The sequence below is a fragment of the Vicia villosa genome, unplaced genomic scaffold, assembly GCF_029867415.1.
Source record: "Vicia villosa cultivar HV-30 ecotype Madison, WI unplaced genomic scaffold, Vvil1.0 ctg.003745F_1_1, whole genome shotgun sequence".
In the NCBI taxonomy this organism is placed as follows: domain Eukaryota; kingdom Viridiplantae; phylum Streptophyta; class Magnoliopsida; order Fabales; family Fabaceae; genus Vicia; species Vicia villosa.
The window spans coordinates 131860-146192 of record NW_026706286.1 but is presented as its reverse complement, the minus strand read 5'-3'; the positions used below and the strand labels follow the sequence as shown (position 1 = coordinate 146192).

The window sequence follows — 14333 nt, the reverse complement described above, 5'->3', positions numbered from 1 at the left end:
TTGGTGACTATGGTTCTCATGGGTTTGCGGTATCTATGCCGGATTTTTGGTCCTGCAACATCCAATCCTGTTCAGAAGAAACACACACTTCTCCTATGTGGGGAGGAGCTTTCATTGCATCATAATCATCATAGCATGTTTAATTTCAAAAAAAAAAAAGAGAAAAAAAGAGGAAAAAAGAAAGAAAGAAAAAAAAGAAAGAAAAGAGATTAATATTCATATGCATGCCATTTTTCAGGTATCCAAAGTCAACACTTCTCATCAAGAATGGCTAACAGTGTGACCGTCAACAAAAAGACTACGAAGCATACCTTCTCTTGCAGTTTCTACCGTGAGGATATAACACCTTTGGTTCGATTGAGCACCCGAGTTACTGGGCAAAATTTGGATGAATTCAGAAAGACTTATGGCCACATTCTGCTTATGTTAACTACTCGTATTGATGAGTGGGGTCTCTATACTCTTCTTCAGTTTTATGATTCTGAGCTGCGTTGCTTTACCTTTCAAGATTACCAATTAGCCCCTACCCTCGAAGAGTATGCACACATTCTTCAAATCAAAGTTCAACATAAGGTTCCTTTTGTGTGTGCACCCGAGAAGCCCAAAATGGATCGCATTGCTGGTGCTCTTTATTTGAGCATGAAGGACGTTAAGGATAACTGGAAGCCTAATGGTGGGACCCATGGATTCTATGTGAAATTTCTGATGAGGGAAGCTGAAACCCTTGCTGATAAGGAAAAGTGGAAAGAATTCAATGCTCTCCTGGCCGTCATGATCTATGGATTAGTGATGTTCCCGAATATTCCTAATTTTGTTGATCTCACTACCATTTGTCTCTTCATGGATCAAAATCCTGTACCCACTCTGTTGGCCGACACTTATTATGCCATCCATTCTAGGTATGGAAAAAAGGGATCAGTTGGGGGTTGTTTGCCAATACTGTACGAATGGTTTTCTTCACATTTGCCTAAAAGCGGAGCATTTGTCACTACAAGAGATTCACAGAAGTGGCCCCAAAGGATTATGGGACTTACTGCTAATGATATCGTTTGGTATCACCTCCGAACGGACATCGAGCAAGTTATAACCAGATGTGGAAGTTTTGGCAATGTTCCTCTCATAGGGACAAAAGGAGTTATCAACTATAATCCGAAGCTAGCACTGCGCCAGTTGGGTTTTGCACTGAAGGACAAGCCTTTGGAAAAAGAGATATTTGAGTCCGTTTGTTTTGAAAAAGGAACTGATCCAGAAGGTTTGGAGAAAGTGAGGAGTGCGTGGAACAAAATTCATACAGAAGACCGAACTACCTTGGGGGGAAAGAATGCCATTGCTAAGAAAGCTTATACTGAATGGGTTGAAGAAAGAGTTAAGGAGCGCCTGCTGCCTTTCCCGAAGGTTAGCCCTCTATATGAACAACCACCTGAGATTTTAACTGCCACTGTACCAGCTGAGGAGTACAACCAAGTACATGTGGAGAATATCAGGTTGCGAGAAAAAGGGGAAGACGCTAAAATAAAGTACTTCTTGGTGGATCAGAAAAGGGCTGAATTAGCACATGAGGTTAAAATACTGAAAGGAGGATCTTCCAGAGTTCAAAAAAGGGCTAGAACAGAAAAGGGTGAAAGAGTTACCACTGTTCGTATTGAGGACCATCAAAGGGTTATAGAAGAAGCGGTAAAGAAAGCAGAAGAAAAGCTCAAGCAAGAGTACAGAGAAGATTTAAGGGCTCACAAGCTCAGAGTAGAGAAAGAGGCTAGGGCCGAGGTAAAGGGTTTGAAAAAGAAGCTTGAAGAGGAAACCACTCAGAGGGTAGCAATCAAGAAGAAGCTTGAAGAGGAAATTACTCAAAGGTTAGCCGTGGAGACACAACTCAAAGGTAGTCATCTCCGTTCTGCTCGACTAACAGAAGAGAATGCAAAGCTCAGAAACCAGATAGCAGAAATGGAAAGTACATCTGAAAAGAATACCCTCCCTGATTGCAAAGGATGTGAGAGCTTGGTGGCCCACTGTGATATGTTAGATGGGCAGTTGTTTCGCAAAGATGTGGTGATTCAAAGTTTTGTCAAAGGAAGAGATCGAGAAGTGACTAAGAAGATGTTTGATGAAACTAAGAAGTGGAGCGACGAGCACTTTAAACAAGGAGGACCTTTGTTTTACACCAAGATGGATTAGTGTTTGAGCTTGTATTTCATGACCACCACCAGGCTTGTTGGATGGGGTCCTTTGTCTTTTCTGTTGTTTGAACTATCTTGTCAATGTATGGGTATGCCCAAACTCAAAAAGAGATTATTAATGAAATTTGAGTCTTTTTGTTTCCTCTTGATGCTTATCTTTTGTCACATTGTTAAACATTCTTGATTAATATTAAATATTTTGGATACTCTGAAAATGGCACCTCACATCATATGCACACATGCACCTCATGCACATCATGCACAAACAGGTACATCAGATGGTGTCCTTATCTGACTGATCAGGTTTTCTCTTTCAGCAATTGCACCTCCGCCTACACATCGCTACTACACAAGGGCTAATCACTCACTGCAAATGGATCAGTTAAGGGACGATCTTATCCAGATGAGAACTCAGGTTACTGCTCAAATGGCTCAGTTCATGGAAGTCATGCAAAACATGGCTGATCGCCAAGAAGAACTCAGAATCAGGATGGACACAGTTGCTCAGGTTGTTGCGGACCCCCCGCAAAGAAACCCTGCTGATATTCGTGTCAATGGTGAATCTGTGATCGGAGGACCTGGTGTAATTCCTCCTGCTGCTAATCAAGGTAATCCTTATGGGCCTCCCCAGCCCATTCCTGAAGGACAAGCCACACAACAAATCAGAAGAGCTGCTGCCATCCCCGTGTTGGAAGAAGATCGACATGAGGATCTATTTCCTGAAAGTGAGTTGGGATTTCCACATGATGCTGGAAGGTTGTTCAGAGGACTGGAGGAAAGGATGAGGGCCATGGAAGGCCAAGGACTCGGTATGGACATTAATGACTTGGGTTTGGTTCCTGGTGTCCGTGTGCCGCCAAAATTCAAAGTGCCAGATTTTGAGAAGTACAAGGGGAATACTTGTCCCAAGACCCATGTCCGAGCTTACTACCGCAAGATGCATGTCTATTCCGAGGATGAGGGGCTGTTGATGCATTTCTTCCAAGATAGCCTAACTGGGGCATCTTTGGAATGGTATATGAGGCTGGAAAGAGCTAGTATTCGAAGCTGGAGAGACTTGGTTGATGCCTTCATAAAGCAGTATCAATATAATGTTGACATGGCACCCAATCGCACTTAATTGCAGAATCTATCTCAGAAAGCTAATGAGTCCTTCAAAGAATACGCGCAAAAATGGCGCGAGTTGGCAGCCAGAGTTCAACCACCTATGTTGGAGAGAGAAATGATGGACCTGTTCACCAATACTTTGGAAGGTCAATACTATTCTGCTTGTTCTGCATCCTCGAGTTTCGCCGAGTTGGTCATGATTGGTGAGAGAATTGAAAGTGGAATCAAGGCTGGTAGAATTCAGAATCCGAGTGCTGCTAGTTCCTCCTCTGGGGTTGTTGGAAAGAAACCTTATAACGGGTTTGCCAAGAAAAGAGAGGGTGAGACGAGCGCTGCTTATTATGGTAAAGGCAAAAGCCAGGCTCATCAACAAGTGGCCGCCGTGACTATACCGAATGTTCCATTTCAGCAACATCAGCAACGTGGGTATACTCCGCGCCAGTATCAACCAAAGGCACCTGAGAGAACTTTTGACCCGATCCCGATGACATATGCGCAAGTATTGCCATACCTCCTTGACTTGAAGTTGGTACAATTGAGAACTCTAGCCACTCCTGCTAAGTTGCCTCCTAATTGGGATGCTAATGCAAGGTGTGAATTCCACTCTGGAGCACCCGGGCATAACATTGAAAACTGCAAAGCACTGAAGTATCAGGTTCAAAATCTTCTCGACTCCAAGGCCATTGAGTTCACTCCTACTCCAGGGCCTAATGTTGTTCAAAATCCCATGCCCCCTCATGGGTCTCATGCTACAAACGCCCTCGATTGTGTTGAAGACACTCGTTTGGTTAAGGACGTGACTGAGTTAGGCTCTCTGTTGCCTTTACTGAAAGTAGAATTACTGAGAATGGGTCTATGTGCTGGTTGTGGAGAATTGTGTAATGATTGCATGGCCACTTCCTCAGTTTGTGATAAAGTGAAGAATGGTATTCAACAGTTGATAGATAGTGGGTATCTACAGTTTGAGCGCGTACGACGGCCCGAGGTATTTGAGAATGAAATTAATGTGGCATCCATCCCCTACACTCCTGCTAAAATCCCAATTCCTGCTAGAGCACCTCCTTTGGTTATTACATCACCTGGTCCCGTTCCGTATACTAGTGAGAAGGCAATCCCATGGAATTATGGCGGAGAAGTTTTCTACCAAGGGGCCAAGTATGAGATTAAAGCACCGGTTGAGAAAGAAGATGTTGATAATGTTGTTGGCATTGGAAGAATGACAAGAAGTGGTCGTATTTTCAACCCTCCCCAGAGTACTCGCGATGACAATACAGAAGCTCAAGCTCAAGCAAAAGGGAAAGGAGTGACAGAAGATACTATAGACCAGGGGCAAAGTTCTAATTCTGAAGATACTATGGCCAAAGAGATGGAAGAGTTCCTAAAGATCATCAAGAAGAGTGAGTATAAAGTGGTTGACCAGCTGAGCCAAACTCAATCTAAGATCTCGATCTTACAGTTGCTCTTATGCTCCGAGACGCATCGAAATGCTTTATTGAGACTCCTAGGCACTGCCTTTGTCCCTCCTGAGATCTCAGTAAATCAGCTTGAAGGGGTTGTGTCTAATATCAATGCTGGAAACGGATTGGGATTCACTGATGCAGATTTGCCTTCTGAAGGTAGAAAACATAATAGAGCTTTGCACATATCTGTGGAGTGCAAGGGGACTATATTATCTCGTGTTCTTGTTGATAATGGATCTTCTTTGAATGTGTTACCAAAGTCGTCTTTAATGAGGCTAGACTATTCTGGTGTTGAGATAAGGCCGAGCGAATTAACTGTGAGAGCCTTTGATGGCTCAAAGAGGTCGGTGTTTGGGGAGGTTGATTTACCAGTGATGATAGGTCCTCAACTCTTCACTATTACTTTCTTTGTGATGGATATCCACCCGGCTTACAGTTGTCTCCTGGGGCGTCCATGGATCCATGCTGCTGGGGCCGTGACTTCCACATTGCATCAGAAACTCAAATTCGCCACTCAAGGGAAGATAGTCACAATATGTGGGGAGGAAGAGCATGTGGTAAGCCATCTTGCGTCTTTCAAATATATTGATGTGGAAGGGGAGGTCCACGAAACACCTTGTCAAGCGTTTGAGGCTGTCCAGACTATCAAGATCCCTTATGTTGAAAAGAAGAAGTTGGAGGCTCCTATGTCTTCACTAAAGGAAGCCAAAGCTGTGGTTGAATCTGGTCATCCTGAAGGATGGGGCCGAGTCTTGGATCTACCAATCAAGCAGGATAAGTGTGGGATTGGATATCAGTTGGGGCAGAGTTCTTCTGATGGGTCCTTCAAGAAGCCCGGAACCTTCGTTCCGATCAAGTTCTCTAGTGCTGGCATCGTCAAGGATCATATTTGCGCTACTGATGATGATATGGATAGTGATTATGACATTGAAGAATGGATCAAGCCGTGTGTCCCGGGACAGAAGCTTCTCAACTGGTCATCGGAAGACATCATCTCAATTGCTCTTGATCAAAAGTAATACTGTTTGTTTTTGTTTATCATGCAATAATTCCTGTGTTCTGCCCAAGACACAGTGAACATATGTAGGGCCTCATTTGTTGTTTTTCAATGTTAAAATCATTAATAAAAGGACGTTTTTGCATTCAAATATTTTTGCTCCCTGTCTTTCATTTTTTACTTTTATATTTGTTTTAAATAAATTAATAAATAAAAAATGGCAACGTTTCTTATTCATCATCATCACTCCATTCTAAAATAAAGCATAAATCATAATCCATGCAGATCCATCGCTCCTCCAGATTCTGTTGATAACGATCTTGCTATGCCTCGTTATGACTTTGACAACCCGATCTACGCCGCTGAAGAAGGGGATGAAGAAGATTGTGAATTGCCTGATGAGTTGGCCAGATTGTTGAAACAAGAAGAGAAAGTGATCGAGCCACATCAAGAGCCTATTGAGACGGTGAACCTTGGCACCGAAGAGACGAGAAGGGAGGTTAAAATAGGGGCTTCTTTGAATGAGAATGTGAAAGAAAAGTTGATTGGAATGTTGAAGGAGTATTCTGATATCTTCGCATGGTCTTACGAAGATATGCCTGGATTAGATACTGATATTGTTGTGCACAGGCTACCCCTTAAAGAAAATTCTCCGCCCGTCAAACAGAAACTCAGAAGAACACGTCCGGATATGTCCAAGAAAATCCAAGAAGAGGTTCAGAAGCAGTTTGATGCAGGTTTTCTTGCTGTAACAGTTTATCCACCATGGGTCGCCAACATTGTACCTGTACCTAAGAAAGATGGGAAGGTACGAATGTGTGTCGACTATCGAGATCTGAATAGGGCGAGCCCGAAGGATGATTTCCCGCTTCCTCACATTGATGTATTGGTAGATAATACTGCTCAATTCTCAGTTTTCTCCTTCATGGACGGTTTTTCTGGTTACAATCAAATAAAGATGGCGCCCGAGGACATGGAAAAGACAACATTCATTACGCCTTGGGGCACCTTTTGTTACAAGGTCATGCCGTTCGGATTAAAGAATGCTGGGGCAACCTATCAAAGAGCTATGGTGACTTTGTTTCACGACATGATTCATAAAGAGATTGAGGTCTATGTGGACGACATGATTGCAAAGTCCCATACTGAAGAAGAGCACCTGGTTCATCTGAAGAAATTGTTTGAAAGGTTAAGAAAGTTCAGGTTAAGGTTGAATCCCAATAAATGCACCTTCGGAGTGAGATCAGGAAAGTTGCTTGGTTTCATCGTAAGTGAAAGGGGTATCGAGGTCGATCCCGCCAAGGTAAAAGCTATACAAGAGATGCCTGAGCCGAGAACTGAGAAACAGGTTCGTGGATTCTTGGGAAGGTTAAATTATATTGCAAGGTTCATCTCACACCTTACCGCCACGTGTGAACCTATCTTCAAGCTATTGAGAAAGAATCAGACAATAAAGTGGGATGACAATTGTCAAAAGGCATTTGATAAGGTTAAAGAGTATTTGCAAAAGCCTCCAATCCTCATGCCTCCAGTGGAGGGTAGACCGTTGATTATGTACCTGACGGTTCTCGAGAATTCAATGGGGTGTGTGCTGGGTCAGCATGACGAGTCTGGTCGAAAAGAGCACGCAATTTATTACCTTAGCAAAAAGTTTACCGATTGTGAATCAAGATACTCACTACTCGAGAAAACTTGCTGTGCTTTGGCATGGGCTGCTCGCCGACTGAGACAGTATATGTTGACTCACACCACTTTATTGATTTCAAAGATGGACCCAATCAAATATATATTTGAGAAACCGGCATTGACAGGGAGGATTGCCCGTTGGCAAATGATCTTGACAGAATATGACATACAATACACTACTCAGAAGGCCATTAAAAGTAGTGTAATTGCTGATTATCTTGCGCATCAACCTGTGGACGATTACCAGTCTATGTACTTTGAGTTCCCTGATGAAGATATAATGTGCATGGCAGAAACTCCCAAAAGTCAAGATCAAGAGGAAGGACCTGAACCAGGGGCGCGATGGACGCTCGTGTTCGATGGTGCCTCTAATGCATTGGGTAATGGTATTGGGGCTGTGCTTACTTCTCCAACAGGTTTTCATATTCCATTTACGGCCAGGATTTGTTTTGATTGTACTAATAATGTGGCTGAATACGAGGCTTGCATATATGGTATTGAGGCAGCCATTGATTTGAGGATTAAGAATCTCGCAGTTTATGGAGATTCTGCTTTGGTGATTAGTCAGATCAACGGAGATTGGGAAACACGCCACCCCAACTTGATTCCCTATAGAGAACATGTGGTGAAATTGGCTCAATACTTTGATGAGATCACCTTCGATCACATCCCTCGAGAGGAAAATCATTTGGCTGATGCTTTGGCCACTTTAGCATCCATGTTCAAAGTCAAATGGGACAATGAAGCGCCGTCAATTGTGATCAAAAGGTTGGATGAACCTGCATTCTGTGGCGTCATTGATAATGTGCCTGATGAGAAACCGTGGTTTTATGACATTAAGAAATTTTTGGAAACCCAAGAGTATCCCGAGGGTGCTTCCCTTACAGACAGGAAAACTTTGAAGAGACTGTCTGCCAAGTTCTTCATTGCTGGAGGTGTGTTATACAAGAGGAACTTTGATTCTGTGTTGCTCAGATGCGTGGATAGACACGAAGCAGCAAAGATCATGCAAGAGGTGCATGAAGGATCCTTTGGTACACATGCAAGTGGGCACACCATGGCTAGGAAAATATTGAGAGCAGGTTATTATTGGTCTACCTTGGAACATGATTGTTTCAACCATGTGGTGGTATGTTACAAATGTCAAGTGTATGCAGATAGGGTTCATGTACCTCCGGTTCCTCTGAATGTGTTGACATCTCCTTAGCCATTTGCTATGTGGGGCATCGATATGATTGGGGAAATTAAGCCCACCGCCTCTAATGAACATCGTTTCATCCTCGTTGCTATTGACTACTTCACCAAGTGGGTTGAAGCTGCGTCTTACGCGAATGTCTCCAAGCAAGTAGTGACTCGCTTCATCAAGCACCATATAATTTGTCGTTATGGGGTTCCTGAGAGAATTATCACTGATAATGGATCCAACCTCAATAATAAGATGATGAAGGAATTATGCGAGAATTTCAAGATTACGCATCATAACTCCTCCCCGTATCGGCCAAAGATGAATGGCGCAGTTGAGGCGGCCAATAAAAACATCAAGAAGATTGTGCAAAAGATGGTGGTCACTTATAAGGACTGGCATGAGATGTTGCCCTTTGCTTTACATGGCTATCGTACCTCGGTGCGTACTTCCACAGGGGCAACTCCCTTCTCGTTAGTATATGGCATGGAAGCGATTCTTCCGGTTGAGGTTGAAATTCCTTCATTAAGGGTATTAACAGATGTGAAGCTCAGTGAAGCCGATTGGGTTCAGACCAGATTTGATCAATTGAACCTCATTGATGAAAAGAGGCTAGCGGCCATATGCCATGGGCAAGCCTATCAAAAGAAGATGAAGAGAGCCTTCGACAAGAAGATTCGACCTCGACACTTTCAGGTTGGTGACCTTGTGCTCAAGAAGATCCTTCCTATTCACAACGATCCTAGGGGAAAGTGGACTCCGAATTACGAAGGGCCTTATGTGGTAAAGAAAGTCTTCTCAGGTGGCGCCATGATCCTCTCAACTATGGATGGCGAGGACTTTCCACTTCCCGTGAACGCCGACGCAGTTAAAAAATACTTCGCATAAACCTGATCAAAAATAAAAATAAAAGAAAAGGAAAAGATCAGGAAAAAGAATGAAAAAGAAATAAAGTACACCCGCTAAGTTGAAAACCCGAAAGGGCGACTTAGGCAAAAAAGGGGTCCTGGTGGATTGAAAACCCGAAAGGGCGATCCAGGCAAAAGAGGGACAAAAAGCGAATGACTGCGTCGTGCATTGGATCTCTGAGCATAACTAGTCAGCACAAGTGGAGGCCTCAGAAGGGTAGAGGACCAATTCATTCATCCATTTTGGAAGGCAAAGTAGAAGGAATGTCGAAGATCTGCGAGGCGTAGCAAGATTGGAACCCAATGGAATCTTTTCTTACGTTGCCATGCTTGTAAATTCTATTTGTTTTCCTTTTTGGTGGCCACCTCCTTAAGGGGCCGCTTCCTGGTGTACTCGCCTATGCTAGGCATTTCTTTTCATTAATAAAAAGATATTTCACTCAAAATTCCTACATTGTTTTATTTTTACTGTTTTGTTTACAAAAACGTCCAATTATTTTGGTAAGCATTGCATTTCTAACATCGAAGTCCTACAAAAGGAACATGAGCTAAAACGAATAGAATTGCTTAAAGATTTTGAGCACTTGGGATGATGGACGAGGTAGAACCATCATACCTGGGGCATATTTGCTTGATTTGTTTTGCAGGAACCTCCGATCATTCAGCATAGTCAGATGCCAGTACCCACGCTTCAAAAACCCAGAGGTCTCCTTTCCTTCAAATACCAGAGTTTATTTCTCTGGAGACCTCTCACCCAGGGCTCAAATGCTCCGCAGTGTTGATTAGATTCCCTTATTCTTCGACGAAGATGTGGAAGTTCAGAAAGGGGAGGTGCAATCTTCAAAGTCTCCAAACAAGATGACGATACGGCCCCTCTGGTGTAAGTTCCCCCCTGCAGAAGTGACATACTGGGGGTCGTCCAAGAAACCATCTGGTGGCCTTACAAAGTCAAGAAAGCAAAAAGAATCCCCACAGAGTCCTTCAAACAAAAGGGCCCTCTCCGATGTTCATTCATCCTCTCTTGCACATAGTAATCATCGCATTCACATTGCATCTACAAAAAGCGTAGCATTTCCATGAACATGGAGCATTACGCCATGAAAAAATTCAAACATGCATCAATGCATAAGCCAAGTTTGTATGTGCTCTAAAGGCACAAGATAATGTATTCCCAGAAGAAGTCTTGTCCTCTCCCTCCAAGGTGGATTGAATGCAAAGTTAGTCCTCGTTAAGATCGTGTTTCATTGGTCGGTTTTCCACTTGCCGTGTTCAATAAAGTCTAACTAAGGTTAGCATCTCCTTTTTCTAAAGTCTAACTAAGGTTAGCACCTCCTTTTTCTAAAGTCTAACTAGGGTTAGCACCTCCTTTTTCTAAAGTCTAACTAAGGTTAGCACCTCCTTTTTCTAAAGTCTAACTAAGGTTAGCACCTCCTTGTTCTAAAGTCTAACTACGGTTAGCACCCTCCTTTCAAAGTCTAACTAAGGTTAGCAATTTGGTTGAGTCGTCTAAGGATGGTTCTTCCTTGTGGAGTCACGCTACGGTTGTGTCTTCTTTTCAAAGTCTAACTAAGGTTAGCAATTTGGTTGAGTCGTCTAAGGATGGTTCTTCCTCGTGGAGTCACGCTACGGTTGTGTCTTCTTTTCAAAGTCTAACTAAGGTTAGCAATTTGGTTGAGTCGTCTAAGGATGGTTCTTCCTTGTGGAGTCACGCTACGGTTGTGTCTTCTTTTCAAAGTCTAACTAAGGTTAGCAATTTGGTTGAGTCGTCTAAGGATGGTTCTTCCTTGTGGAGTCACGCTACGGTTGTGTCTTCTTTTCAAAGTCTAACTAAGGTTAGCAATTTGGTTGAGTCGTCTAAGGATGGTTCTTCCTTGCGGAGTCACGCTACGGTGGTGTCGCCTCTTCTTCAAGTCTAACTACGGTTAGCACTCTCCCTTTCAAGTCTATCTAAGGATAGCAATCTTTCCAAAGTCTAACTAAGGTTAGCAACTTGTCTGGTCTCCCTTTGATACTATTCAACACCTTTGCTTTACCACAGAATGCAAATTTTGATGGTACTTTTGGGTATTCAATCCACTTTCACCTCTCATGGCTAGAACTTGTATCGTTCGTACATTCAGGTCCAAGCAGATTGAATAGGGGCAGCTGTTGCACCCCAAAATTTGCCCATTTATTTATTTTCCAATTGGCCTCACTTTACATTCATGTGCATACCTCATCTAGGACATTCATCCATTACATTCATCCATATCACAATTACTGCTCAAGAAAATTGACAAAAAGAGGCTGAGGTTGGGGATATTCTTGGTAAAGAAGAATCAGATTTGAGGTCTTATTGAAGAGGATCATTTCCATTTGCATACTCCTAAAATCAGGGTTTTAGTCTCTCCGAGTCAAAGCTCTGATTAAAAAGAATTGACCTTTTGAGTACAAAAATGCAAATGCTTGAAGAAATATTCACGGGAGTCTCTCTGGTTGAAAGTTGATTGAGAATTGTATCGGAAACTGATTAATCGGGAAATTCATCTGAAATCAGAAAAATTAGGAATTGTTGACTTTTTGGTCAAAGTCAAAGTCAACTGTCAAATATGGACTCACGGTGGAAAATCTGTCAAAGAAAAGTCAAAGGGCGATTAAATCAAGAAAATAATCAAAGTTGCCAATTATGGAAGTTAGTTGAAATGTGAAGTTACCAAAAATAGAAGGGAAAAACACTTAGGAAAATATTTGAGGATTTGGAAATTAGTTGAGCAGCTGACTTCATGGATGGTTTACACGTGGATCAAGGCTTCAATTCAAGACAAGGTTAACACCAAAAATGTTCATCTCATGGCCCTCTACAATGTTGTAGTTGGGAGTTTTTTCATATGACATATGGATTGAGAGTTATTGAAGGGAGAAGTTGGCAAAATCACACTTATGCAAGTCAAGTAGCAAGGCAAGTTTCTGGGCAGCAGGCAAGCATTTCTGCGAACACGTGATGTGCCAAACTTCAAGCCGATTATAGGGAAGCACAAGGACTCATCGGGTCCACACTTGGTATGAATCTCCTCTACTCCACGCTCTCTATCCAACAAGACAATAATCATGGAATTTGATTAAGTATAGAGTAAGATACAAGAGTCTAAAGTCATGCCCTGGCAATGGTGTGTGTTGGCATGAGTGTGAGCAAACAACCTGGGCATGCGCGAGGCATTCGATCGAACAGGTGGCATGCCAAATGTAAAGACAATTTTAGAGAGGTATAAGCATCATATGAGAGCAAGTCTAACACAATCCTCTTCTCCCCCATGCCCTTTATCCATTAAAACCGGAATCAAGCAAAACGGGTGTGTATGCAATCATTCATGAGGCATTAAAGTCATGCCTTAATCTAGTCACGTTTTACCAAGTTCCTGAGGCCAGAACAAGGCCTGCGCGCACAGCATGATCAGCAAGGCCAGTGATGTTTGTAGACATTTTGAAGCAAGTTCCAAACCTCATCTCAATGACTTCCAAACGTGAAACCTTTCCTATTCCATGCCCTCTTTACACTGATCATAAGATTGGATCAAGGGGTGAGTTAGAGTTCGTGATATACGTGCTCAAAGATGGAGTCCTGAAAAGAGTTATAGCTCGAGAAGTATGTCGTAAATCTGCAGCACAAGCTGGGGGCGTGTGACGAGGTTATAGCATATGCACAATCAGCAACACTAGTCTACAAATGACCATGCAATCCCATGCGCACGTGAAAGGCACACAGAGGTTTACTCAAAATGCAACAACTTGCTCCTTAAGTGTGATAAAAAAAGGCTACACTACAATAATCCTCACCATAGCCTACCATGAGCTCACACCATATATAGCCCAAACCTCTCATTCATCAAGGACGACTTCATTTTTCCCTCTCTCCCATTTTCTCTCGCTTTTCACTCTTTTGTTACTCTCTTTCTCTCATCTCCCTCTCCACCGTAACAACCTAACAAACCACCACAAACAACCTTCAACCACCACACTCACCATGGAATCTTCATCAAGCAACACCATAACAACCCTGCATCTCTATCATCCTTCATCCTCATAACAGAAGCAAGCACAACTTCACATCAACGTGCTCCACCACCATCTTCAAACAAACTATCTCCATTCAAGAATCATCAGTGCAGTCAACATCAAGATCTAGAAAGGAGCAGAGCGTTCTTCACCTTTACAGTCCAAAATCAAACAAGTAAGCTCTCTTTTCATTGCATTAGAGGCATGTATAGGCCTGGAACCCGTCATCAGGGATTGGGTTAGGACAATTAGACCGCCATGTTCTCAAATATGTGTTGCATTCTACGTGAATCTTGGATCTTGAAGTTTTGATTTCTGTTTGTGATGAAATGGTGCTGATTTGAACGGTTAATTCGTGTATTTAAAATCTATGCGTGACAATGATTGAATTGATGTGCGTAGCTTTGAGTTTTAGTGAAGTTCTTGGACATAGAGGAAGAGTTGGAAAAATCTAAGGTCATATTTGGATTCACAGTGAAATTCCGAGTCAAAAGGTGGTAACTTTTCTAAATTCTGGAAGATAGCTATGAACTCCGGCGGTGGTGGTTCATGAGGAAGATGACCGGAAAGGATATTCCGGCGACTGGTATCTGCGTTTGTTACTTCACACGCACACGTGGCCGGTCGTCATTGGTTCCCCCTCTCTTTGTGTTGTTTTCTTCTTTTTCCATATGATTGGGACGTGAGGTGGCAGGTCCCAATTGGTTGAGCTTTTATTTTTTGTCTTATGTGTTTAAGTTCCCTCTTGACCGATTGATGCTATTTCATTTGCTCTCTTTCATTAAT

The 14333-nt window shown here is 42.7% G+C and overlaps 1 pseudogene; it reads left to right on the top strand.

Moving 5' to 3' along the window:
- The first annotated feature begins 267 nt into the window (after positions 1–267).
- Positions 268–9495, top strand: LOC131641435 (uncharacterized; annotated as a pseudogene).
- Positions 9496–14333: the final 4838 nt, after the last annotated feature.